Source organism: Heterodontus francisci, chromosome 47 (genome assembly GCF_036365525.1).
Source record: "Heterodontus francisci isolate sHetFra1 chromosome 47, sHetFra1.hap1, whole genome shotgun sequence".
NCBI lineage: Eukaryota > Metazoa > Chordata > Chondrichthyes > Heterodontiformes > Heterodontidae > Heterodontus > Heterodontus francisci.
Window position 1 is genome coordinate 6,115,719 of NC_090417.1, and position 25,670 is coordinate 6,141,388.

At 41.6% G+C, this 25,670-nt stretch overlaps 1 protein-coding gene across 1 annotated transcript in view; it reads left to right on the forward strand.

Moving 5' to 3' along the window:
- Positions 1–841: 841 nt before the first annotated feature.
- The window catches only part of LOC137357271 (G-protein coupled receptor 39-like), a 33,439-nt gene continuing 8,610 nt past the window's right edge, over positions 842–25,670 (forward strand). The window contains exon 1 of the mRNA XM_068023492.1: positions 842–997. The gene's annotated coding sequence lies outside the window, so the exon portion shown is untranslated. The remainder of the gene's footprint in view (positions 998–25,670) is intronic.

Below are 25,670 nucleotides of genomic sequence, written 5' to 3' on the forward strand. Positions count from 1 at the left end.
TTAATAGTAGATGGACCCCACTGTGCTTGTATCATGAAACCTGAAGTGAGACTGGGTTGGATAGAGGATGAGTTGGAATTGAGCTACAATGCTAGAAATCTTCAGCTCTTATCTTTTAAAGAATTTAACAATTACAGTAAAGGGATATTTGATCACATACTTCAACTCTTCCCGAAACTTAGCCTGGGTTACCACATAAATACAAATGTTTGTGCAGTAACTCAGGAGCTGGAGCATGATTCCCATCTCCCTTACAAACCGAGGTAGATAAATCAGTTTATATCCCAACCAAAACATCCGGCTCCATGCAGAATAAAACAAGAACACAGCCCACAACAGTACAAAATTCCCTGATATGGAAAACAGTAATATCTTGTATTTCCTTTGGCTTTCCATCTCTGGGTCACTGGGACACTCTTCAGTGCTGCGGCCCTCGAGATTCCTCGAGTCTCTGCTGGCCAATGTAATATATCTGACCGTTAAAGCATTGAGCAGCAGAATCACTACAAATGGCACCCCCGGAGTTAGAATATAATGAAGGATTTCAATTGCAGCCCAGCCCAATGAATCCATTGCCGTCTCCCTAACAGAACAAAACAAGGGTGTATTCTGAAACTGATACCTATCTGTTAACATAAAATACCAGATCGTGTTCTTGAAACAAAACAGCGCAGTCACTGTGCCTAGAACAATCCCTGCTGTTTTATCAGTGCAATATTTAGTTTTCAGTTTTTGGCAACAAATGTCCACAAATCGATCAAAGATAAAAGCGACTGTGAACCAGACAGAACAGTCTGTGGCCGCATGAAGCAGCATGGCATGGATATTACACAAGGGGATGGAGTGCATGAAAAGAAATTGATTCTCATAACGAGTAGGAATCTGCCTTAATATCAGATCGACGAAAATGACCAGTAGGCCTGCCGCTGTCATAGCCACCAAGTAGCGAGTGACACATTTGGAGAAATCACACTTTCCTCGCAACAGGATCACAATCGTAAGTAAATTAACTGTAAGGAAGGGAAACAAATAGAGAAATTATACATCAGGCTGGGAAAAAAATCAGCAGTTTGACAGAGTTTATCAACAAATTTGCAGTTTTATTGCTGCATTCAATGTTGGGATTTTTCATTATTTGATTGGATGCGACTGTTGATGATAAGGCCAGCATTTATTGCCCATCCCTAATTGCCCTTGAGAAGGTGGTGGTGAGCTGTCTTCTTGAACCGCTGCAGTACATGTGGGGTAGGTAAACCCAGAGTGCTGTCAGGAAGGGAGTTCCAGGATTTTGACCCAGCGACAGTGAAGGAACGGTGATATAGTTCCAAGTCAGTATGGTGTGTGACTTGGAGTGGAACTTGCAGCTGGTGGTGTTCCAATGCATCGGCTGTCCTTGTCCTTCTAGGTAGAAGAAATCATGGATTTGGAAGATGCTGTCGAAGGAGGTGTGGTGAGTTGCTGCAGTGCATCTTGTATATGATGAACACTACTGCCACTGTGCGTCGGTGGTGGAGAGAGTGAATGTTTAAGGTGGTAGATGGGGTCCCGATCAAGTGGGCTGATTTGTCCTAGATGGTGTTGAGCTTCCTGAGTGTTGTTAGAGCCACACTCATCCAGGCACGTGGAGAGTATTCCATTACACTCCTGGCTTGTGCCTTGTAGATGGTGGACAGACTTTGGGGAGTCAGGAGGTGGGTCACTCGCTGCAGGATTCCTAGCCTCTAACAGAGCTATCTGTTTAAGACAAAATTTAAATTAAAAAAAAGGATAAACTGGAAAGGGACATCACAAATAACAAGATTTATGACAAATGAGATCTCCCTGTAAATATATAATACCCCTGTAAATATTAGTATAGTCTCCCTGCCCCTTGTAAATACATGTACGGTCTCTGGATTTCCCTTCAAATATTTTTGGACCTCCTTATACTTAATGATAAATTATCTGGATTTCCTTGTTATTATTGACAGTTTCTGCAAAACATAGCAGAGTGTCCAAAGATCACTGTGACTGTTTATACAGTCTGTAACTCCCAGTGCAAATATTGGTAAGGTCCTTGAATCCACTTCAAACATTTGTAGTCTCCGAATCTCTGGTAGACACCATTCTCTGCTAGAAGTCAGGAATAGATCATTTTTTACATGGTAATAAGCTAGCAACTGTGGATGAGCAGTGAGATTTCGAGGTTGAAGGACAGAACTACAAAAAAAAAACAAGTGGACAGATTGAAAAAAAACTAATTTTAAAAGGCTAATAGAACTTTGGCCTTTACCTCGAGGGCTGAAATACAAAGGGGTGGAAGTTAGACCCAATCTGGAGTAATACATTCAGTCCTGGTCATAAAGACAATGCTGCACACATTCACCTGAATGATACCAGGTCCAAAAGAGTCAAATGATTTGAAAAGTTTGCATTGACTAGGCTTGTATTTCGTGAATGTAGAACAGTAAAGGTTCAGCCAGCTGAGTTGTTGCAGATGATCAAAGGCTTTTATAGGGGTAGATGGAGCAAAATGGTTTTGTCTGGTGGGGAGTCCACAACAATGAGGCATAATCTTAAAATTAAAGCTAGGCCATTCAGGGGTGATGTTAGAAGCATCTATTCACACAAATGGAAGTGAAAATGTGGAACTCTCTTCCCCAAGAAGCTATTATGGGCAGGTCAATTGAATTTTGAAATCTGCGATTGATAGACTTTTACAAGGATACTGGAAATCTGAAATGTAAATAGAAAATGCTGGAAATAATGAGCACCAGTGGGGAGAGAAACAAAGTTAACATCTCAGATAGTGTCCATTTGTCAAAACTGAAAGATGTTACAGATGTAATAGGTTTTAAGCAAACGCAGATGCAGGGAAAGGAGGAGAGGGAGGAAAGAACAAAAGGGAAGGTCTGTGATAGGATGGAAAGATGGAGTGATTAATGAGAAAAGAATGATAATGCAAGGCAAAATGGGGTGGTAATGGGACAAGGAGAGATACAAATGATGGTGCGAGAGGATGTGCAAATGGCAAAATCATTACCAACAGCAGCTGTCCAAAAAAAAAACTGGAAGCAGTTGTTATGATCTGAATCTGAAATGGTTGAGCTCAATATTGCATCTGGAAGGTTGTAATTGAAAGATGCCATGCTGTTCCTCAAGCCTCATTGAACTTTGTTGGAACCTGTTAGGACGCAGGGAACAGAGAACTCAGGGTGTGACTGGGGTGGATAATTAAAATGGCAAGCGACTGAAAGCCCAGTCACATACTTGTGGACTGAACAGTTGTGTTCAGCAAAGCAAAAAACTGATGCAATTTTGTTAAGCATCAGTTCTGAGAGCAACCAAGGCGGCTAGATGGGGTTAAGATACAGATCAGTCATGGTTTAATTGAAATAAAAACAGAAAATGCTGGAAATACTCAGCATGTTAGGCCAAATCTGTGGAGAAAGAAACAGAGTTAACGTTTCAGGTCTGTGACCTTTTATCTGAATGAACTGAATGCTGGAAGAGTTCAAGGATTTACACAGCTTACTCCAGTTCGTTCATTCCTATGTGTTTTCTGATACAGTCTGGGGTCTGCCTGAATGTTTACAATTCTGGATACTCCTTGTAAATATGACTTTTCATAAGGACTGAAAAAAGAGGTATGACAAATTTTAAACAAGTACGAAAGCAGGAAAAGGGGGACAGGAGGTAAGAACAAAAGGGAATATTGTGGGAAGGTAGAAGAGAGAGAGATGAAATGACAAAAAGGATGATGGTGCAAGCTGTTATCCAGCACTTCTGTTCTCACACCTTCCTCCCCCTGACAAAACTACGTCATAACCTTGAATCCTACTCGCCTTCACATTCAATTAATCCTCTTCCACCATTACCACCAAACATTACCCTCCCCTCACCTTCATTATTTCAAATGGACCATTCCTCCACAACACCCTCTCTCCTTTCCAAGGCACCTTCTCACACAAGCACAGGAAATGCAACAACTGCAATTTTACTTCCTTCCTCCCACAGTTCAAGGCCCAAAGGACTTCCTTCATCAGATGAAAAAGTGACTTACTTGAATTTCTTTCAATTTAGTATACTGTATTCGCTACTCACGATGTATCTCCCCTACATTTGGGAGACCAAAAGTAAATTGCTGAACACTTCCATTCAATCTGAAAACATTTTCCCAAGCTTCTGGTGACCTACCATTGTAATTCTCCGCTGCACTCCCACACTGACTTCTCCGATCTTGGCCTCCTACATTGTTCTAATAAAGCTCAACAGATGTGCAAGGAGCATTACTCAATCTTTTGATCAGGCAGTTTACAGCCTTCCAGACTCAAAATCGACTTCAAAGATTTTAGATCCAAACCAGCAGTCCCATATTTTTTAGGGCTACAGCTATGATTCTGCTATTAGTGTTAATGGCTCTTCTGGACCCCCATCTTTTGTTTCTTGTTCCATTATCATTCCCTTTTGTCTTGCACCATCATCCCTTTTGTCATTTAATTTCTCATGCCTTCTGCCCTATAACAGATCTTTCCCTTTGTTCTTTCCACCCATCCCCCTTTGCCTGGCTTTGTATTGTTTAAAATCTGTGGCATCTCGAACCTTTTTCCAGTTCTGATAAAATGTCATCAACCTGAAATGCTAACTTTGTTTCTCTGTCAACAGATGGTGCCAGACCTGAAATGTTTTTCCAGCATTTTCTATTTATATTTCACATTTCAAGGATCCACAGCATTTTGCATTTGTGTCCATGTCACATCCCAGATACTCTTGTAATATGTCTCCTTCACAGTGACTTCCATATGGATAACTCCCTTGTAACACATCTCACATCCCAGTGAGCCTCAGTTAATCCATCTCAAATTCCAGGGATTCTTTATAATACATTACACTTGCCAAGGACATCGTGTAATTCAACTCACATCCCACAGGAACTCTTCAATACATCTCACATTCCTGGGATCCATGTAATACATTCACATCCCAGGGACAATCTGTATTTAATCTCATGTCCAGGGACACCCTGTAATTCATCTCATGGACCCCATTTAATGCAACTAATCCCCGGGGAACCGCACCCCCCACCCCACCCCACCCCACCACCACTTAATATATCTCACATCCTCTGGAATCTTGTATTACATTACGCATCCCAGGGAACCCGTTCTAAGCATCTCATATCCCAGTGACTTTCCATATCATATTTCTCAGCACAGGGCCACCCAGCAAATCATTTAATATCTCAGGCACCTTCTTTAATACATCTCACATCCCAGTGATCCGTTCTAATATAGTAACATCCCAGGGGTAAACTGTGAATCAATCTCACATCTCAGCGACACATCCCAGATGTGAGTACATCTTACATCCCAAGAACCTACAGTAATACATCTCCATTCCAGGAGCCCTGTGTAACATCCCATAGATGTAGTGTTGTACATCTCCTATCCCAGTGATTCCTTTGAATACTTTTCACATTCCAGGGCTGCCTATAAATACATCTCCTTTGCAGCGATGCCTGGTAAACACATTTCCCATTTCAGGGATATCTCACATATCCAGAATGCCTTTAACTATGTGTCCCATCCCAGGGACCCTTATGAATACATGCTCCTGCAGGGGTCCTCTGCACTCACTCCACAGAATACCCCTGTAATAAACCCACATTCTGGAGAATCAATGACACACATTTCCCATCCCGGGGTTCCCAAATGGTAGCAAATAATAATAGTGAAGCATATTTTACATAATTAATTGAGACTTGCCAGGAACCCCAGCAGCTTTGTGGATGAACATATAAATGACAAACAATAATGCAGTTAAATAATGTTTATAGAATTAATAGCAGGATATAGAGACTTACCAGTGACACCAAAAGCAGCGAGGAGAGGATAGTAAATACGTTGGATATTATAAAATGCTACTAGTGTCTGAAGTTCTACTGACAGTTGATGGCGCCAACCCAGTGTTGTCATGTTCCACTCTATTGCACTCAGATTCTGATCCATTGTTGTGAGATTCCAATCGATTGATGTCAACTTCTGATCCATTGTTTTGCTCACTATAGAGCCACTGATCCACGCTAGTGCCAGAGGTGATGCTACAACTGAGAATGTGGTGTAACGCATTGAAAGGAGTCTCTTATTTATAGCAGAGGGAAAACGTCTTGTGTCACTTAACCAGAAATAGCATGTTGAATAAGACATGCTTACAAATTTGTAACATTGAAACACTCATTTTGTCCAATAAATAGTAACAATTAATCTGCAAACAAATAAAAACTGACACAATATCAGAAACATTTTAAATATTGTCACTAACTCAGGAACATCGTGGAAATATTGACACACTCCTTGGGGCAACATGTAAATTCTGACGGTCCCTTGAAGGACCCTGTGATTCATGAAACTCACTCAGAAATCCATATCACTAGTGAAGTTCACACATGTACATTCTTAATAATGGTCACAATTACCAAAGAAACATTCTATATATACACTGATACTAATTCCAGAACATCCAGTATTTCATAAAAATCATCCAGTAACACTCTCTGAATAGTAACAACATCCTTGGGACTGCTTGTAAAACATAAAACACTCCCAAGGTTAATTGCAAATATTGGCACATTCCTGTGGATCCTCTCCAAATGCACATTCCCAGACTCATTCCATAAATAGATATTGCAAGAATTCCCCCTCAACATAGGCAGATGGATTTCAATGCGGGCAAGTGTGAGGTTATCCATTTTGGACCAAGAAAGAATAGCGCAGGGTAGTTACTAAATGGGAAGAGGTTAAGTACAGTGGATGTCCAAAGAGACTTGGGGGTTCAGGTGCATAGATCTTTAAAATGCCACGAGCAAGTGCAGAAAATAATCAAAAAGGCTAATGAATGCTAGCCTTTATATCTAGAAGACTGGAGCATAAAGACACAGAGGTTATGTTGCAGCTGTACAAAACCCTGGTTTGACCCCCCTTGGAGTACTGTGAGCAGTTCTGGGCACCACACCTTAGGAAGGATATATTGGCCTCGGAGGGAGTGCAATGTAGATTTACAAGAATGATACCTGGACTACAGGGGTTAAGTTACGAGGAGATATTATACAAATTAGGCCTGTTTTCGCTAGAATTTAAAAGGTTAAGGGGCGATCTGATATTATTAGTCTTCAAGATATTAACAGGTAAGACAGGCTGGATAAAGATAAACTATTTCCACTGGTTGGAGATTCAAAAACTAGGGGACATAGTCTAAAAATTAGGAGCAGACCGTTCAGGAGAGATGTTCGGAAGCACTTCTTCACGCAAAGGTGGAGAGGTTTGGAACTCTCTCCCACAAACAGCAGTTAAAACTAGAACAGTTGTTAATTTTAAATCTGAGATGGATAGATTTTTGTTAAGCAAAGATATTAAGGGATATGGAGTTAGGCCGCAGATCAGCCATGACCTCATTGAATGGCGGGACAGGCTTGAGGGGCTGAATGGCCTACTCCTGTTCCCATCTTCCTAGGTTCCTATGTAACATAGTGTCTTTCCAAGTAAACACCTTTAAAGGACTGACAGACTCCAGAATTACCTGTGATGCTTTCTACGTTCCACAGATCCTGTCAGCATTAAGATGACCCCACAGGATACCTATAAAATTGGCAATAAACCACAGATTCTCCTATATACTGTGACATTCTATGGTTCCAGTAAAATTGTACTCGCCCAATGGCATGATCATTACACCTTCACACCCAAAGCCTTTTGTAAATAAAATCCTTGACCCTGAGACCTACTTTAATACAACTCAGATCCCAGGTATCCATTGTGATGAAACTCAGATCCAACTGATCCCCTGTAACAGATGTCACAACAATCTTATATTTCACTGATTCGCCTGTAAAGCATTTCACATCCCAGTAAACACTTATAAGAAGGTCTCACAACCCTCTCCTGTAATACATCTGAAATCCGAAGAAGTACCTATAATACAGCTCATATCCCAAGAAACCCCTGTAATACATCTAACAATGCAGGGAAACCTGCAGAACACCTCGCATCCCATGAGATTCATGCCATATATCTCACATTTCAGGCACCACATGAAATACATCTCACACCCAAGGGACTCTATTCCATCTCACATCCCAGCAGCACCATGTAAATACAGCTTGCATCTCATCAACCCTCTGTAATGCTTTGTCCATCCCAGGAACCACTTCAAACACAGTTTCAAATTCCAAAGATCTCATTTAATATATATTTACATCCCAGTAATACCCAATAATACATAAGACATGCCAAGGAATCACTGACCTTTAATACATCCCTCATCCCAGGCTTTCACTGCACTACATCTTCCAATCTCAGAGATCCCGTGTAATACATCTTCCATTCGGGATGCCATAAATAAATCTTACAGGGATCCCTTGCATTAATATAGGATGTCAATCAGATCCTCTGCAATACATCTCAATGGCACAGACACAACAGGCTGAATGGCCTCCTTCTGAGCTGTAATTTTTCTATGGTTCTAACCCGGGGACATCATGTAATACATATCAAAATGTCTGGACCTCATGTAGCACATTCAACATCCCAGGGACCCCCAGCAATACTGTCATCCCAGAGATTCCCAGTAATACATTTGACATTTCAGGAACTCTGATAATTCATCTCACATCCCATGACTTTGCTGCAATACACCTCACATCCCAGGGACGCTCTATGGCTGAAAAGCCAAATGACATCCTGTTTTGTGTCGACACAGGAGACGAAAATAAAGATCTGCTTCATAATAAGGGAAAACTGAAGCCTCTGCAAATCGACTAAATTCTGTGTATCAAATCCCAGGGAGTCCAGTCCCCCTATAATACATCTTATATATCTTATATCGCAGGTGCCCCTTGTGATATATCTCACATCCCAGAGGCTGCCTGTAAATAAATCTCGAGGATCCTTTGAAATACAGTTCAGATCCCAGGTATTCCCTATAATATATCTCACATCCCAGGAACCCCTCGAACACATGTCACAGTCCAAGCATCCCCTATAATGTGTATCACATCACAGATACCCTCTAAGCGAATATCCCAGCCAAGGGATTACCTGTAAATATTTCTCATATAGATACATCTCACCCTAAGGTCCCTAAGATTTTACGCCGAGGGGTCCATATTAAAAAGTTCAGTGCAACAAATAAAAACTGACAGCATAAGCCCAAGGAACGTGGTCATTTCACAGACCCTGACTTTATCAGCATTGTATTTACTTTGTTGCACTTTGTACTTTAACTGTGACAGAAACTGCTACAATATCCAAGTCACCAATTCATCATGCAGGCTTTACATTGGCATTGAAATGACCAAAAATATTTTTCTCTCGTTCAGTCTCATTGGCTAATGGTTTATTTTACTGACCCACTGATTCAGGTCACAACATTCACTCGGGTGTCTAGTTAGTCCTGACTTCCAGCACTGATGGAAAATGAAATCACCAAACAGTTCCACAAATCAGCCAGAAAGATCTTTAACTGTTGAAAGATGAAAAATGACCTGAAATTGGGAAATAGAAAGAGAAAATTATGGAAATACACAGTAGTTATGACCAAAGCTGATGGCACAACATGCAACCCTGACCTTTCTCTTTCAGATTAGGTTCCATCAGATTTATTGTCAACAACTGAGGTATTAACATTACCTCTTGAACGGTAACTGCTGCACAGTGGAATGTGACAGAGAACGGCTGGGCAGGGCAATATGTGACAGAGAACTGCGGGACAGTGAAGCATGTGCCAGGGAGCATCTGGATAGTACAACATGTAACAGAGAGCAGTGGAACACTGCATGTGTCTGAAAGATAGTGCAGTGTTCAGATGTAAAAACTGAAAATGCTGGCAATATTCAACTGGTCAAACACCATCTGTGGAGAGAGAAACAAAGTTAACACTTGAGGTCAGTGCCCTTTTGTCAGAACTAGAACAAGATAGAGATGTAACAGATTTTAGGCAAGTACATAGGCAGGGAAAGGAGGAGGAGGAGGAGAAAGAACGAAAGGGAAGGTCTGTGACAGGGAGTGGAAGGCAGGAGAGATTAAAAGACAAAAGGAGATGGTAATGGACAAGTAAAGGAACAACATTAAGGTCAAAAGCAGGTGTAAAAGTGCAAATTTCACTGTCTACAAGGGCTCTGTGGACAGTGCAGTATGTGCCAGGAAATGGCATGTGACAGAGTTCAGGTGTGTACAAGGGAGAAAACTGCTGGAGAGTTCAGTGTGTCAAGAGAGCGGCTGGAATTTTGTCACATGGGGCGGAAACAACGACTGAAGCAACAGAAAGGGGAGAGAATGTGAGAGCGAGAGAGCAAAAAATGGAAAGAGGTAAAGTTCGACCGTGAGAAGACGTTTCAGACACGAGTGTTGCTAATCCTGCAGAATTATGCTCATGTCTTCAGGATTACTTCAGTTTCAATCCAGGCCAATGTTGCAACTGACCCATGAATTTTCACTTTTCATTTCGTGGCCAATCTCAATCCTTCCCTGCAATGGCAGACGGCGGCTTGACTTTTCAAGAGGATCAGCCTTGCGTTGCTCCTTAGTGAATTGGTGTTCCGGGTAACTTCATGTGAGCGGCATTAAATCATGTGACGAAACCTCCAGGAATACATCAAACGGAGTAGGCAAATATAGCAGAAAGGGCTGACAAAGAGAAATGGCCAACAGTTTGGGTGCTCAATCTTTTGGATGTGGTTAGTTTAAGCAGTTTTGGAATCACATCACTTTACACATTCATTTCATTCACTCTTCAGGTTTCCAGCCCCGGGTGTGATATCAATTTGATTTACAAAGCATTCTTTACATTCTGGACATTGTGTTGGCTAGGACATTGTCTTTCCTCACTGTGTGTGAAATATTTAGTTTGAATGGTTGGAGGAATAAACTGCATCAAAAAAGCCTGGCGTTTTTTACTTTGAATTTTTCCAGGAAGGTGAGTGGATTGTGATCCATCTGAATTTGAAGCTTTTTGTACCTGTTATTGGCATGGACTTTGAAATGTTGAACACTGCCAGGAGCCCTAATGCTTCCTTTTCTGCAGTGAACTATTTCTTTTGGTATCAGTTCATTTTTTTTTGACAAACCTGAATCTTCATCCTGAGTAGGATGGAACCTACTCCAACATCACTGGCATCAATGGCCATTTTAACAGATTTGTTGAAATTTGGGGCTGCCAATATCAGGCAGTTTGTTCCAATTGCCTTCAATTTTTCGAATGCTAGCTAGCACAGCTCTGACCACACCACTTTTCACTTTTCTTTAGGAGATCCATCAGGGAAGCAGCTAAGATGCTGAAATTGGGAACAAAGTTGCAGTGGAACCTGCACGAAAATGCATGATTTCCTTTTTGGTTTTTGGAATGGGGAAACCCATCAGGGTCTGCACTTTTCCTGTCCTTGGCAACACTCAACCTTTATTTATTTATTTAGAGATACAGCACTGAAACAGGCCCTTCGGCCCACCGAGTCTGTGCCAACCATCAACCATCCATTTATACTAATCCTACATTCATCCCATATTCCTACCACATCCCCACCATCCCTCAATTCCCCTACTAGGACCTATACTAGGGGCAATTTACAATGGCCAATTTACCTATCAACCTGCAAGTCTTTGGCTGTGGGAGGAAACCAGAGCAGCCGGCGAAAACCCACACGGTCACAGGGAGAAATGCAAACTCCACACAGGCAGTACCCAAAATCAAACCCAGGTCGCTGGAGCTGTGAGGTTGTGGTGCTAACCACTGCGCCACTCTTGGCCTACAATGTGGCCTAAACAGATGATTTTGATTTTGGCGAATTTGCTTTTTGCCAAATTGGCCACTCGGTGAGCATTCTTTAGGCTTTTGAAGAGTGATGAGGGACATGGTCTTCTGAGGTGTTGCTGAAACTATTAGGTCTCGAGCTAAACAACAGTTATTTCGGTTAGCTATCACTTGATTCATTAAGTTTTGTAACGTGGGCATTTTTCAAACTGAAGGGCATTACCTTAAGCCATTGGGGGTGACAAAGATAAAGATTTTCTTTGCCTGCTGGGTCATTGGTACTTGCCAGTATCTTTTCAGTAAGTCTATTTTGCTGATGTAGGTGGAATTTCTTACCTGGTCTATGTGGTCTGCGATATGGGGATTGGGTGTGTATCTGTTTTATTACTGCATTGACTTTGCAGCAATACAGAGCCTGGTTGAACCATCAGGTTTAGGAATTAATACTATAGGAGATCTGCAGCTATTCTGACTGGGTTCAATTAAATCATTTTCCAGCATGGATTTCTTGGTGGAACTAGCTTATTTGGGTTCTGTCTATAGGGGTTCTGTTTTCTTGATGGAGGCTCTACTATCTCCACAAGGTGCACTGTTAAAGGTGTGCAATCTGGTCTGTCTCTGCAGGTGTCCTTGAACTTCTTTAGTAATGTGATTAGGTCCTGTCTCTGTAGATCAGAGAGATAGTCCAGCATTGTGTCCAATCCCTCTAAAATTTTGGTGTTTTCCAATTCCGCAGTAGGGGTTTCAATTTCAATATTCGTATTTTTTTTTTTTTTAGAGATACAGCACTGAAACAGGCCCTTCAGTCCACCGAGTCTGTGCCGACCATCAACCACCCATTTATACTAATCCTACATTAATCCCATATTCCTACCACATCCCCACCATCCCTCAATTCCCCTACCACCTACCTACACTAGGTAATTTACAATGGCCAATTTACCTATCAACCTGCAAGTCTTTGGCTGTGGGAGGAAACCAGAGCAGCCGGCGAAAACCCACACGGTCACAGGGAGAAATGCAAACTCCACGCAGGCAGTACCCAGAATCAAACCCGGGTCCCAGGAGCTGTGAAGCTACGGTGCTAACCACTGCGCCACTGTGCCACCCAACTTGGCCTCGTCCAGTTTGTCCCCACTACTGCTCTCTTCCTCAATCTGTTTTACCTCCTGGCACACGCTTACTGATTTGTCTCATTCCCGGCTGTATTATCGTATGTCACAGACTTGTATTTCTTTTTCCTGGATTAAAAACTGTGCAGCTTTAAGGGAGAGAAGTTTCTGGAAATTCTGGAGACACAGTGTACCACAGCTGCATTTTTGGTTACCATGAACAACAGCAGTAGAGAGAGAGGTCATATGGTATGATGTGTCCATTTGTCTGTGTGTGGAGCTGGCAGGGACTGGTCTGAACCAGTTAGTTTTGAGAGACTTTTCCAGTGAGGTGATTTGAAGAAAGCTGTTTTTTACTCTCTCAAGAAAATTTCTACAAAGCTGCAAGCCCAGTTACTTCCCTGAGCAAGGAAGAAAAACTTTTCTTTTCAAAAGATTATTTGTATTGCTGTGCTCATTGTTAAAAGAACTGTTTGAATGCCTATCAAGAAAAGAGTATTTTCGTCAAATCCGGATGAAGACTTCAAGTGAACTTTGATTATCTTCACATCAGAAGACTTCGTTCACCAGGAATATAAAATGCAAAAACTTATTTATTTTATTCTTAAGAGACAGCTAATTGTTAAAAAAACTCTACCTTTAAAACTCGACCACTGTTATTTTTCAACATACGTGCATGACTGTGGGAGTTAGATTAAATTAAGAAGTTATAAGCTCTTTAGACATAGGTTTGTCTTAATAGTGTTTAAGATTTCGTTTTTTAAATAAATAGTTAATTTGGTGTTGTCTAAAGATACCTGGTTTGGTCTGTTTCATTCTGGGGATACTAGAGCGTTTCATCTGGCTGTTTTTTCTGATTTGCTGAAAGCTTAATAATATGCTGCAACCTGTGGAGTGACAGGACTGAATTAACAGTGCATTGCTCCAGCTGCGGTCATAACACTTGTCAGCATGTTAATATGACAGAGTCTTTGTTATTTTTCTCCTTCTGTCAGGAGTGTTAATCATGTAGTTTAACTCATCCACCTTTTCCCTACACTATATGGGCCACCAAACGTGGCCTTCAAAGGTTCTTCCTGCAGGGGGTGCAGGACCAGAACTTGGTCCCCTGGTTCAAACTCATGGACTGCAGCTTTCTGATCCGTTCACCATTTCATTTTCTCCTGAGAGGCTTTCAGGTGTTCCTTTGCTACCACACCTGCCTGGAAAGTCTATCTCAGAAGGTGGTCATGTAGTTTAGTATCGAGGTTTCCTCTCTTTGATTTAGGAACTTTTCCTTGGTTTGGGTAGAGATGAGAAATGATAAAGGCAAGAAATCCCCTGTGGGAGTGGTGTGCAGGCTCCCTAATATAACCACACAGTAAGACAGGGTATAAAAGAAGAAATAATGAGTGCTTGTCAAAAAGTTTATGGCAATAATCATGGGAGATTTTAATCTACATTTCGAATGGAAAAATCAGATGGGCAAAGGTGGCCTAAGATGAGGAATTCATACAATGTTTTCGGGATAGTTTCTTAGAACAGCATGTCTAGACCCAACCAAACAGCAGGCTACACGAGACCGGGTATTGTGCAAAGAGGTAGGATTAATTAATTACCTCATAGTGAAGGCACCCTAGGCAGCAGTGATCATAATATGACTGAATTTTACATTTAGTTTGAGGGAGAGAAGAATGCGTCTAAGACCAGTATTTTAGACTTAAATAAGGGCAATTATGAGGGCATGAAAGCAGAGCTAGCAAAGGTGAACTGGCAAGTAGGTTAAGGGATAGGTCAATAGAGATGCAGTGGAAGACATTTAAGGAGATATTTCAGAATACACATAATAGATGCATTTCAACGAGAAAGAAAAATTCCACAGGGAGGACCCACCATCCGTGGTCACCCAAAAAAGTTAAAGATAGTATCAAACTTAAAGAAAAAGTATATAATTGTGCAAAGATGGGTGGCAAGTCAGAAGATTGGACAGAATATAAAAAGCAGCAAAGAATGACTAAAAGATTAATAAAAAGAGGGAAAATTAGAGTACGAGAGAAAACTGGTCAGAAATATAAAAACAGATCGTAACATTTTCTATAGATATTTAAAAAAGGAGTTAACAAAGTGAGCATTGGTCCGATGAAAAGTGAGTGGCCAATTAATAAGGGAAAATAAGGATATGGAAGATGAATTGGACAGGTATTTTGCATCGGTCTTCACCATAGAGGATACAAGTAACATCCCAGAAATGTAAATCAGGAAATGGAAGGGAGAGAGGAACTCAAGAAAATTACAATCACCAGGGAAATGGTACTGAGCAAATTGTTGGAGCTGCGGGCTGACAAGTCCCCGGGTCCTGATGGACTACATCCTAGGGTTTTCAAAGAAGTGGCAAGTGACATAGTGATGTATTGGTTTCAATTTTCCAAAATTCCCTCAATTCAGGGAAGGTTCCAGCAGATTGGGAAATAGTAATGTAACTTCTTTATTCAAAATGGGAGGGAGACAGAAAGCAGTAAACTACAGACCAGTTAGTTTAACATCTGTCTGAGGGAAAATTAGTGAAGATTGTGACTCTGCCTCAGGGAAAGTGTGGCTTCTCCACATGTGTCCCTTTCTACCTGATGGCCATGGCAGTGGTGAATTTATTGGTCATTATCATGGATCTCATACTGAGACACATTCCAATTATTTATTGGCTGCAGTTTTATTTCATGATCTCGGTGTGGGATATTCATGCCACCCTCCTCTACAGACTGTTCTGTCTGGTTCACAGTTACTTTCACCTTTGATCCATTTGTGGTTATATGTTGCCAGAAGATGAAAACTGAATATTGCACAAAGAAAACTGCTGATGTGGCTGTAGGAACACTAACTGTGCTGAGCTATTTAAAGAACATTTTCTGGTACTTAATGTTGACACGTAGCTATTTTCTTAACAATTAGCTTTTGTTTTGTGATGTAACAACCAGTGTTCTATATTCACACGTGTGGGGAGCAATCGAATTCATTCATTATATTCTCACCCCAGGGATCCTATTTGTTATGATTCTGCTGTACAATGCTTTAACCCGCAGACACATTTTAGAGGTCAGCAGAATCTGCAGGAGATTCTAAGGCCACATTAGTGGGAAGAGTCCTAGTGATCCAGAGATGGAGAGCCAAAGGAAATCATGATTTTACTGTTTGTTATCTCAGGGAACTTCAGACTGCTATGGGCAGTTTTTATGATGCATTTTAATTATGGAAAACATTGGGATATCAGTTCATGCATCTAGACTACTTTGTATGAAAAATAGCTCCAGCTCCTGAGTTGTTGCACAAATACTTGTATTTATGCTGCAACCCAGCATAATTCAGAGAGGAGTTGAAGAATGTAATGGAATGTTCCTTCATGCCAACTCTTAACATAATTAAATGATGAAGTCTTGAACATTTCACACCATCAGAATTCAATCCCACATCATTTTCTGCCCGAATCACTCTCCTGCAGAGCCTGTGATATAGATACTGTTACAACTGAGGTGGGGGGAGTGCACTGTCTAATCTACTTCCACTCTCCATTGGTCACAACATATATTTAAACTTTCCCACTTACTGATACAGTCAATCACAGACTCTATTTTTCCCAGAATTAAAAACATACTAAACAGGTTTCTTTCATGAACAGCAAAATTATCAGTATTTTGTAAAACAAGTCATAACCAGTAATGAAGTAAAGCATAAAGACAGATTGAAATTTTAAAGTTTGCTTTTTACCTCAGCCCCTCACACTCACACACATACACCAGTTAACTGGAAAAATAAAGGGATTTTTGTTTAGAGCTCTGTTACAGATAAAAAACACTTGGGCTGAATACTTGCTCATTCTTGAAGAAAAGAGCAGATGAGATATGTTGTGTTCCAAAACTGGCATACAGTCTAGCCTCTGCGTACACGTAGACGGGTCATTGGGATCTTCGACAACAGTTCTTTTCAGGCGGTGTTGAGAATTAATTTAGCAGGCTTTTCTTCCAAGACAGGAGACGAGATGAGTTGACACAGTGGACTTCTGTCCAACTTCTGGCAACATATAGCCACAAATCTATTATGAGGAATAGATGTGCAGAGTATTTCTTAAATGGTACGAGATTAGAAAGTGTAGATATACAAAGGGACCTGGGTGTCCTTGTCAATAAGCCACTGAGGGCTAGCATGCAGGTGCAACAAGCAATTAGGAAGGCTAATGGTATGTTGGCCTTTATTGCAAGAGGATTTGAGTACAGGAGTAGTGAAGTCTTGCTTCAATTGTATGGGACCTTGCTTAGACCGCACTTAGAATACTGTGTGCAGTTTTGGTCCCCTTACCTTCGGAAGGATATTGTTGCCACAGAGGGAGTGCAACAAAGATTCACCAGACTTGTTCCCGGGATGGCGGGACTGTCCTATGAAGAGAGATTTGGAAAACTGGGTCTGTATTCTCTCGACCTTCGAAGAATGAGAGGTAATCTCATTGAAACCTACAAAATATTTAACGGGATAGACAGGGTAGATGCAGCTAAGATCTTTCCCCTGGTTGGGGAGTCTGGAGTCAGGGGACACAATTTCAAAATAAGGGGCAAGCCACTTAGGAAAAAGATGAGGAGAAATTTCTTTACTCAGAGGGTTGTGAATCTTTGGAATTCTCTACCCCAGAGGGCGGTGGAAGCTCAGTTATTGAGTATGTTTAAAGCAGAGATTGAAAGATTTCTAATTACAAATGATGTCAGAGGATAGTCTGGGAAAAAGGCATTGAAGTGGATGATCAGCCATGATCATATTGAATGGTGGGGCAGGCTCAATGGGCTGAATGGCCTACTCCTGCTCTTATGCTGTCAGGGTCTTTTAGGGAGTTTCTGGAAAGCTGATCTAGGTTGTGGCCTTCTCTCCTTCATTGGGAATTCTCTTCTCTCCTTGGAAGTATCTTCCCTTTTCTGCAGGCTTTTGAAAGAGATGGAACCGGCTGGGCTGTGCTGCGCTTCTGTCCTTCAGTTTTTTTTAAAACGCCAACCAATTCAAAAGTGAAGCAGGAAACAGAAAGTCCACCTTTTGACCTATCACTTCTCTGCACACATCTTCCCCAGTTACCAAGGTTTCTTTTCTTTTTTTTATTTCAGTCTTGTCAGGACCAGTAAATATTGTTGTCAAATCAGTACTTTCAGTGTTCTCTTGATGACCCTCATAACACCCTTTTTCCACGAAATGTTTTATATAAAAAACAAATGCACGTCAGGAGGAAGAACATGGAATGACTGTGTACTCTAAATGGTACTATTTTCAAGGGAGGTGCAAGAGCAGAGGGGTATAGTGGTGCATATCCCTAAATCCTTTAAGGGGGCAGGGCACGTTGATACGGCAGTTGAGAAACTGTATGGGATACTTAACTTTTTTAAAAATTGGATCATTCAATACAAAAGCAAGGAAGCCATGCTAAATCTTTGCTGTCATTTGTTATAGCTCATAAACCCCGGGAAACCCCACTGTATACCTTCTTGAAGTTCACCACTACTCTCTGTTTCCTGTCAATCAGCCAACTTCATGTCCATGCTGCCATTGTCCCTTTTATTTCATGAGCTTCCACTTGGATGACAAGCCTGCAAAATGGCATTTTATCAAACACCTTTTAGAAGTTCATCTTCACCACATCAACCATTTTACCATTATCAACCCCCTCTGTTACTTCATTGAAAAAGTCAAACAAGTTACTTAAACACAATTTACATTTAACAAATCAGTGCTGGCTTTCCTTAATTAATCCACATTTGTCCAAGTAACTGTTAATATTGTCCTAGATTATTGTTTCTAAAAGCTTTCCCACCACCATAGCAAAACTGACCAATTTTTAGTTGTTTGGCTTATCCTCAAATGCTTTTTTGAACAAGGGTGTAATATTTGCAATTCTCCAGCCTTCTGGCACAACCCGTGTCCAAAGAATTTTGGAAATTATAGCCGGTACATCCACAATTTCCACCCTTTCTTCCCTCAGTATTCTCAGATGCATCTCATCTGATCCTCGTGACTTATTAACTTCAAATATAGCCAGCCTTTCTAATATCTCCTCTTTATCATTTTTAGCCCACCAGTATCTCAATTGTAATACAAACCTGACAGTTGTCATATACACCCTTTTTTCCTGCTTCATTTTACACTCTCTCATCATCCAGGGAGCTCTGGCTGTGTTTGATTTACCTTTCCCCTTTGTAGAAATGTACCTCGAATGTACCTGACAGATTTCCTCTTTAGAGGCAGAAATAAAGGGAGACATTTGACATTCCACAGATACAAAATTAGATTTTCAGGGCCAGTAATGGTGCCGAGCAGTAATAACGAAGTTAGTATGTTGTTCAAACCCAGTTATATCTCATTCAACAAAGTGTAACATTTTTCAAGGATTTTTACAGTGAGGCTCACAGTGTAAGAGTGGAAGTTCTGATCTATTCAGTTGATTTCCATTGATTGCAGTCTGAAGGTGCCTCTCTGGAGAAACATAGAATCTCAGACAGCAACCTTTGGAATCCCACCTTATTCTGCGCATGTGTGTACTCCAGAAGCTTCTGTCAGTTTCATTGGAGTAATGGAAGTGAATGCTGACAGTTTTGCTGCCCTTGCCACTGCAAAATCCTGGACAAGATCTTTTTTTTCCACATTGCCCATTTTACATCAATGCCTAATGTTAAAATTATACTCAGTGGGAGTGAAACTCCTGGGTTGAAGGCAGTAGTTTAATTGGGCTGCCAGGAGGGAGTGGTGGAGAGGGGGGAGGAGGTGTAGAGCGTGGCAATTTGATGTGAGACACAAATCCACAATTGCATCCTTATTTTCTGCCAAAAATGGAGCAGGTACTGCAACATATCCAAGGGGAACTGGAACCTGTGAGAATACAGGAATACTTCAAGGTCAAGACCAAATATTGGTCGGAGTGGGGACCTTAAGTTTAGGGCTACTGATTGCTGTGGGTAAGAGGCAATTTCAAATCATAATTTTAATTTGTATAACTTGAAACATCTTTGTCCGGAACTACCAATCCAAACAAGACAAGGCAGGGAGCTACTCTTCAATACCTGGGCAATCTCTGGCAGTAGCCAGGAACGAGATACACGGCAGCTGATTATCCATTCAAAAATGAATGTCAACCCATGGATTTGGAAATGGGATAGTGCAAAAAAATTGGGCCCCACTTTGTCTGCATCACAGAACCAAGGAGATGGAGCATGCCAGTCACACTATGTCCATATCACACACCCTGGGAAGAGCAAAGTGGCCTCACTGTATTGTTACAACAGTGCTTCTGTTATGGTTAAAAAATATTTTTCAGGAATTCATAGTCAAACTGAAGGAACGTTGGACCAGTTTTTTTTCAAAAGGGTCATCAAAAGGACACTGAAAGCACTTGTTTAACAACAAGATTTACTCGTGGTCACATGACTCAAGTTAAAAATAGAACAGAAATCCTGGTAACTGGGGAAGGTGTGTGCAGAGAAGTGACAGGTCAGAAGGTAGAATTTCTATTTCCAGTTTGACTTTGAATTGTTTGGAGCTGGGAATGAGCTGTTTAAAAGGGGTTGGAATTTTAAAAATTAGAACTGAAGGACAAACCCACATCTCAGGCAAGCCTATTCCATCTCTTTAAGAAGCCTGCAGAAGGAGGAGAGAACTTGGAAAGAGAGAAGAGAACTCCCAAGGGGAGAAGAGAACTTCCAAGGAGAAAAGAGAATTCCCAAGAAAGGAAAGAAGACCACAACCCAGCTCAGCTTTCCAGCACCTCTCTTAAAAAAAGCATGAGCAGTCCACTGTGGAAACTCATCTCATGCCTCTGAAGAAAAGTCTGCTAAATTAATTCTCAACGCCGCCTGAAAAGAACTGTTCTAAAAGATCCCAGTGACTCATCTACGTGTACTTGGAGGCCAGACTATATGCCAGTTTTGGAACACAACATATCTCATCTGCTGTTTCTTCAAGAAAAGCAAATATTAATCCCAAGTGTCTTTTTGTCTTTAACAGCTCTAAACAAAAATCCCTTTCATTTTTCCAATTAACCTGTGTATGTATGTGTGTGTGAGAGTGAGTGTGAGGGGCGAAGGTAAAAAGGGAACTGCAATATTTCAATCTGTGCATTTATGCTTTATTTCATTACTGGTTAAGACTTGTTTCACAATAAACAAATTTTGTTGTTTATTAAAGAAACTTGGTTGGTGTGTTTTATTCTGGGATAAAAATAGAGTCGATGATTGACTGTATCAGTAAGTGGGAACAAATTTAAAAAGATGTTGTGACCCATGAAGAAGTGGAACGAGAATAAATAGTGCACTCCTCCCACCTTGGTTGTAACATATAATTGTGGGTTCTTTATGGGATAAACCCAAAGCCGACAACATAGAAAGACAAGAAATTCTGGAAATACTAAATTTCCAGCATCCGCAGTATTTTGCTTTTATTTTAGCCGACAACATACAGTTGTAAGTGAGGTAATAACAATTCAAAAGAAGAAAAGGGAACAAAAAAAAAACTGATTTCTTGTGCAGTAGATTAAAGTTTACCAGAATGTCTCTATTAGTTGCTGCAACTTTTCTGAGGAAGGAGGATGTATCCCCAAGTGATTTGAGACACTTAATCAAGGTTAAACTAAAGGATTTGGCAGAACTGTTGGTGTTAGGGTTAAAACCAAGAGCTAAGAAAGCAGACCTAATTGCGGTAATAGCACACTGTTTGAAATTGGAAGAAGAAAGCAAACCAGAGAGTAGCGCAGTTGAATTAGTTCAAATTTGGTTACAGATGAGGCAGCGTGAACTTGACAATGAAAGAGAAATAGAAATGAGAAAACTTGAGCTTCAGCTTGAAAAAGAATTGACAATGAAAAGCTTTGAACTAGAATTTCAAACAGAAAGAGAAGGAAGGGAAATTGAAGTTAAAAAGCTGGAACTAAGACAACAGGGTGACCTTGACCTCAAGGAAAATTCTGGTGAGGAAAGATCCAACTCCAGCCAAGGGCCCAGGGGATAACTGTTTAAATTTGTGCAAGACCTGCCAAAATTTGAGGAAAGGGATATAAAGGCATTTTTCATTTCTTTTGAAAAGAGAGCTGAACATATCAAGTGACCAAAGGAAAGCTGGACACTGCTTATGCAAAGCAGATCGATTGGCAGAGCACATGAAGTTTATGCCATGCTTTCTGAGGAGGTTTCTGAGGATTATGAGATGGAAAAAAAGGCTATTCTTGCTGCTTATAAATTAATCCCTGAAGCATACAGACAGATATTTCAGAACCTCCAGAGACTGGCTGGGCAGACGTATATAGAATTTGAGAGGGTAAAGCAAATTAATTTTGAGCATTGGATATGTGCACTGAAGATGGAGGCCATGAATAAGAACCTAAGGAACTAATTCTCCTGGAAGAATTTAAAAAATCATTCCCTCTATTAGCAAGAACCCATTTAGTAAACGTCTAAACCCTTTGTCTGTCACCCCAACAAACCCGAGAAGGATAGAAGGTAGGAGGGTGAAAGGAAGGCAAGTAGCCGGGGACAAGAAAGGACAGCTGAGAACACCCCAGGATCTCCTCCTCAGGCCAGAAAGGAAGATGCTGAGGGTGGAAGTGAGGTCCACAAGCCGAAGTGTTACCATTGTCACAAGGTGGGACACCTTCGTGCAGAATGCTCGAAGTTGTAGGGTAAACCCACGGGACTTATTGGGTACACAAAGCCAACGTAGAGAAAGGGGCCCTGGCCAAGAGAAGGACAGATCAAGCTGTAGCTATGACTGCAGCTGTAAGGCCAAATGCAAAAAACAATGTGAGTGCATTGTTGTGAATAACATACCTGAGAGTTATAGGAAATTATTGTCAAAAGGAAAACTGACTCCTTATCCCTCAAGTGAGGCAGGTAAACCGATAGTTACACTTAGTGATTCAGGAGCCACCCAAACTCTTTTGCTGGGGAAAGGCATAACATTTCCACCGGAGAGTGCACTGGATGCCAAGGTTTTAGTGAATGGTAATGGTGAGGCGTATATACATGTACTTTTGTATCGGCTGCACCTCAAGGAACCTATTTCCCGGAACGATAAGTGTTGAAGTTGTCTAAAGTTTGTCAGTAGACGTAGTTGACCTACTCTTGTGGAATGATTTGGCCAGTAGTCATGGAAAAACTAAGTGAAGTTAAGGAGACAGAACAGTTACAGGAAGAGGATCTTTGAATCTTTGGAATTCTCTTCCCCAAAAGGCGGTGGAAGCAGAGTCCTTGAAAATTTTTAAGACACAGGTAGATAGATTCTTGATAAGCAAGGGGGTGAAAGGTTATTGGGGGTAGATGGAAATGTGTGGTAATCAGTTCAGCCATGAACTTATTGAATGGCAGAGCAGGCTCTAGAGGCCAAGTGGCCTACTCCTGCTCCGAATTTGAATGTTCCGATGAAAAAGTTGCAAGAATTTTTCCTTCATGTGTAGTGACCTGAGCAATGGATAAACAAGTTCCACTGTTGGAGGTAAAATTGGCAACACCATCAGATCGTCAAATATCTGAAACTTTCTTTGGGGATTTGGATAATCCAAAGGAAATGTTTAGTAAGTCTTCTCTGGTCAAGGCTCAGCAAGCTGATGCAGAGTTAAATGAAGTGGCACAATCAGCTCTAACTGAAGCTGAGGCAAAAGGAGTTCCAGACGTCTATTATATTAAAAATGGGATTCTGATGAGGACGTGAAGACCTCCTCACAGATCTGCGGATGAAGAATGGAAGGTAGTTCATCAGATAGTGGTACCGACAAAGTATCGCCATGAACTGTTAAGGATAGCGCATGAAATTCCTATAGCAGGACATGTGATGGGATCCAGAAGACCCAAGCACATATAATTCGACATTTTTACTGGCCAGGTCTTTACAAGGACGTGGTGCAGTGTTGTAAAATATGCCATGCATGCCAGATTGTGGGAAAACTGCAACCTGCCATAAAACTGGCACCTCTAATTCCCATGCTAGCTACTGGGGAACCGTTCAGCAGGGAGTTGGTCGACTGTGAAGGCCCTTTTCCAAAAACAAAATTGGGACACCAATATGCACTTACAATCATGGATATGGCTATTCAGTTCCCAGAGGCCATTCCCTTGAGAACAATTTCTGCTAAGGTAGTGGGAGAGAAGTTAACCCAGTTCTTCACCAGATATGAGTAACAGATTGAGATCCAGTCAGATCAAGGTTCCGATTTTGTCTAAATTTTTTTCATAAAGTTATGGGTAGTTTGAGTTTACACAGTTAACATTTTCAGCATGCCACCCACATACACAAGGAGCTTTAGAAAGGTACCATCAGACACTCAAAACGATGATCGGGGCATATTATCATGAATATCCCCATGATTGGGATAAAGGGCTAGAATTTCTTTTGTTTGCCATGAGGGATTCACTTAATGAATCTACCAGTTTTAGTCCTTTTGAATAAGGTTTGCACTGGAGTGCTGACTTGGGTTGCATTAGAGTGCTATAGTGGAAGTTTGGTAACTGAGGAAGTTCGGTGAGGAGGGAGCGAGGAGCTCCTTTCATTTCCTACCTGTCCTCAGAGTGAGGGGAGCCGAGAGTTTCCAAAGAACACAGCTGACTGGTGAGTAAGTCCTGGTGGGTATTTTTCATATTGGATTGAATTGTAAGTCATTGTTTTAGCAAGACTTAATTGTTTTTTTTTAAATTATAATCTTCGAAAGTTTTTAAATTTAAACGGTTTAGTCATGGCAGGAGAGCTTGAAGCCATGGTTTGCTCCTCTTGCTGCATGTGGGAATCCGGGAACATTTCCAGTCCCCGGGACCAGCATGTGTGCAGGAAGTGTGTCTAGCTGCAGCTCCTAGAAACTCGGGTTTTGGAGCTGGAACGGCAGCTGGAAATACTGTGGAGCATCCGCGAGTCTGAGAGCATCGTGGATAGCACGTATAGAGAGGTGGTCACACCGCAGCTGAAGGGACTTGAGGAAGGAAGGGAATGGGTAACCACCAGGCAGTCCAAGAGAAACAGGCAGGTAGTTCAGGAGTCGCCTGGGGTCCCGCTTGCAAATCTGTATTCCATTTTTGAGGCTGATGAGGCTGGTTCCTCCAGGGAGTGCGGACAGAGCCAAGCTTCTGTCACCACAAGCAGCCTGTCTGCACAGGAAGGGGGAAAGAGAGGAAGAGCAATAGTAATAGGGATTCTATAGTCAGGGGAACAGATAGGCGCTACTGTGGCTGTCAACGTGACTCCAGGATGGTGTGTTGCCTCCCTGGTGCCAGGGTCCGGAATGTCACTGAATGGCTGCAGGGCATCCTGAAGGGGGAGGGCGATAAGGCAGAGGTCATGGTACATGTTGGTACCAATGACATAGGTAGAAAGAGGGATGAGGTCTTGCATCAAGAATTCAGGGAGTTAGGCAGTTGACTAAAAAGCAGGACCTCTCGGGTTGTAATCTCTGGATTATTCCCAGTGCCACGTGCTCGCGAGTATAGAAATAGGAGAATAGCACAGATGAATGCGTGGCTTAAGAGTTGGTGCAGGAGGGAGGGTTTTAGATTCCTGGACCACTGGGACCGTTTCTGGGGAAGGTGGGACCTGTACAAGTGGGACGGTCTACATCTGAACCTGAGGGGGACTCACATCCTTGCTGGCGGGTTTGCCATTGCTGTTGGGAGGAGTTTAAACTAATTTGGCAGGAGGAGGGGACGCAGACTCCTAGCAGAATAGGGGCACAGCTAAACACAGGAAAGCAAACAAGTCAGAGGGAATACAGCGGAAGTAAGTTTCAAGGAAGTAAGACCAGGATGGAAGGCCTGT